We start from the raw sequence: 3,444 nt of genomic DNA, 5'->3' as shown, positions 1-3,444 counted from the left end.
GTATGGTACTCATGGCCATAGAGCAGTGGTCATTGATCATGGATTTATGGTCTTTGATCACTGGCTGTTGATCAATGGTCATGACAATTTGCATATTAATGATCAATAAACTGACCTCACAGCACATTGTTCGCCAGTGGTGTTAGTTTCATTCATTATGCAAATGAATGAATAAAAAGCTGCAGTCAGCTGAGAGTGAAGAAGTCAGTTGTCCCACTGAAAGGCTACGTCCAGATGAACAGAATCGACTTTGGGAGTGTTGGTTAGGTTACTATCAGCTGCGTGTTCAGTGGTCTGTGTCAGCAGTCTCTCCTTTTTCAGCAGCTGCAGTCAGTCCCTGCTTCAACAGCTCAGTGTCTCTGCAGTCTGACTGAGGGAGGTTTTTGTACGACTACAAATCACTGTGTGAACAACCAAGTACTGTCTATGTTATGAACACTCTGACAGTAGTAAACTGCTGCATCTTCAGCCTGAACTCCACTGATGGTCATAGAGAAGTCAGAACTGCTTCCACTGCCACTAAATCGAGTTGGTGTTCCTGAATGACTTATGCTCACTTGCTTTATTAGAAGTTTTGGTGTCTGTCCAGATTTCTGCTGATACCAGGCCATACACTGACGACTATCACCACAGTTGGAATATGTTGCTGGGTTGGTCCTACAGGTCAGAGTGACAGTGGATCCAGGAGTAAATGTCACTACTGGAGGTTGAGTCACAGTCACCTGACCGCTGCATCCTGCAGACAAAAACAAATCATTCATTTATCAGCAGAAATCAATGAGAGAAAAAGCAGCACATCATGTTTGAAATGTTGCTGAGTGAATGAACCTGTAAAACAGCAGCAGGTCAGCGTCCAGATGAGGATGGTGATGAGAGTCATGGTGGTTGTGCTTTCTGCTGTGTTGACTGACAGATGTGAGTCCTGCAGTGTTGAAGTCACAGGACTATAAACCTTCTCAGTTCTCTGGAGGATCAGCTGATGATGCAAAGCCTCCTCTCTATGGAAATCATTTCTCTGCTCTCAACACACTGAAGGCAATGTGGGCACAGAATCAGAAGAAAATTGATTGAATTAATACCATTAATGATTTTATGGAATAGAGAAAATATATTGGAAACATATTTACGCATTTTTAACACCTGGATTAAAATGGGAGTCTGGTTTGTATACTTACTTCTGATGTTGGTATTAACGAATACAATATAACTGTAAAACTGTCTTTATTATTTTGTCATAGTTTTGGAATTCATATTTCTTGAAGTGTTTCTCTTTGCTGTTTTAAACAGTTTTGTGCACATGTGTTTTATCTTTCAGTTCTTAATACTAAAAATACAATTATGATAATCATGACTTAAATTCATTAAATACTTTTAAGTCACTTTAGTCAAATCATCTTCTGCATTTAATCAGGTGTACTGTGATGTTTTACATGAAAAAAAGGTTCATTTTCAGTTGTTAGATGCTTGATCAGAGTGTGGGAGGTTTTTGTACGGCCACTTAATGAGTTTGTATCACTGTGGAGGACTTTTGGTGGAGGAACCAAACTCATCGTTGACTGTAAGTACCAGAAATATTTACTTTTCACAACTACTAGGATTTACAAAACATTTTATAAAATTTTTAAAAGATATTTGATCAAGTTTGGTAATTGTTGTTGATCATTTTCATCATTTGTGAAACAAAGTTGATCTCACAGTCTGCGAAATAACTTCCCAAAGATCAGAACTCATTCAGATTTACAAATATCAGAATTTATGTTAAAAAAACACAAAAAACAAAAAATATTTTGCTCCCTTTTCATTTTAGGGTTCTCTGAAAAGTTAATTAATATCTTTTTAGTATTTTCCAGTTAAAATATTTCAGGTTTGGTTATTTTCAAGGTGTAATTGTCAAATATGTTCATCTATTTCTTTATTGTTTCTATTTTGAAAATAACTTTTTTCAGACATTAATTTATGGATTTCCCCCAAAATAAAAAGTGTCAGTAAACACAGACCAGCTTTGACTTCATGGATGATTGATTGTACTTGTAGTTTAAAGGAAGTGAAAGAAGCAGATGACAAAGTTTAAACTGTACATGAGTGTTTCAACTCTGTGAGTGTAACATTAAAATTATCACATCGATGAGCTATTGACTGTAAAACATTACAGAAATAATAATATTGAGCAATCAACAATGATTAAAAACCATGTAGGTATTTCTTTCCTGCTTTCATTCTCATGTCTTTGGTTGCTCTTCTCCCCTCTCTCTCCTCCAGTGGGTGTGGTGAGGCCCACGCTCACTGTCCTCCCTCCCTCCAAAGAGGAAGACAAACAGAGTAGTGCCACTGTGGTGTGTTTGGCCACCGGGGGTTTCCCCTCAAACTGGAAGCTGGGCTGGAAGGTGGGGGGCACCAGCACATCTTCGGGGGTTTCAACCAGCCTGGAGGTCTTGGGGACAGACGGTCACTATAGCTGGAGCAGCACCCTGAGCCTCTCTGCAGACCAGTGGAGGAAGGCGGGCTCAGTGAGCTGTGAGGCCAGTCTGAGTGGACAGAGCCCTGTCACTCAAACCCTGGACCCTGACCACTGCTTAGAGTAGAACTTCAGCAACACTTCCTGTTTGCATATGATGTGTTTGAAGAAGCTACAGGTTTCGTTTGTTCTAATTTTCATGACTCTCTATTGTCTATTGTGCATGCAGATGTCATCTGTTTATTCATATTGTGTTTTCAAACCATGCTATAAAAAGCAAGTCTGCACCACAAAATAAAACCCCAGTTTGTGAAAAATCACTAATGTTTTATCCTTTTATTCTTTATCTATGAGAATTTACAACTTTATATTTTCCAACCATGCACAGAATGCTCTATGTGAGTTCCAGAGGGCAACACTATAACAGTGATTTACTGAGCAGCTGAGTTACAACTTGTCACTCACACACTGAGAAAGCATCCTTCAGCACTCACAAACTTTCAATTTCTGAACAATTTGGTCACTGTTTTTCTCACTCATGCCTGAAAAGAAATCAAAAAACCTACTCATTCTTGACTTCTCTGCTGTTCAAATGTCAACCTTTCTGACAGATGTGTTATATTTTGCTGCTTTGCACAGTCCACTGTTGCTTTAGACAGAGCAACTGTCAGCGCTTCACCACAGAGTCCACGATCCTGGACTTTCACAAAGCTGAAAGGAGTAAGACAGCAGGGTTATTTCAAGAGACATTCTTATTTCTCTTGTGTTCATTTTTAACCCATGATTATGCATTTTTATTGCGATTTAAAGCCATTTTTATAATTTAACCAATTAAGAAATATTACAGAAACAATCTCAAAAGAAATGAAAATGATTTGGTGGTGAACAGTTTTTTCAACACAGAGGTTTTAAAATGTTTGCTTTACTAGAAAAAAAAAAGTGGTTAGATGCTTGTTCAGAGGTGTTTGTGCCACTTAATGACTTTGGAT

General features: G+C 38.4%; 1 gene segment (V, D, J or C); it reads left to right on the top strand.

Moving 5' to 3' along the window:
- The first annotated feature begins 878 nt into the window (after positions 1–878).
- On the top strand, positions 879–2,582 carry LOC308390087 (Ig lambda-3 chain C region-like). The segment is given in 2 exons: positions 879–915; positions 2,260–2,582.
- Positions 2,583–3,444: the final 862 nt, after the last annotated feature.

Source organism: Rhamphochromis sp. 'chilingali', assembly GCF_963969265.1.
Source record: "Rhamphochromis sp. 'chilingali' genome assembly, chromosome: 21".
In the NCBI taxonomy this organism is placed as follows: Eukaryota; Metazoa; Chordata; class Actinopteri; order Cichliformes; family Cichlidae; genus Rhamphochromis; species Rhamphochromis sp. 'chilingali'.
This window is presented reverse-complemented; position numbering and strand designations above follow the sequence as displayed.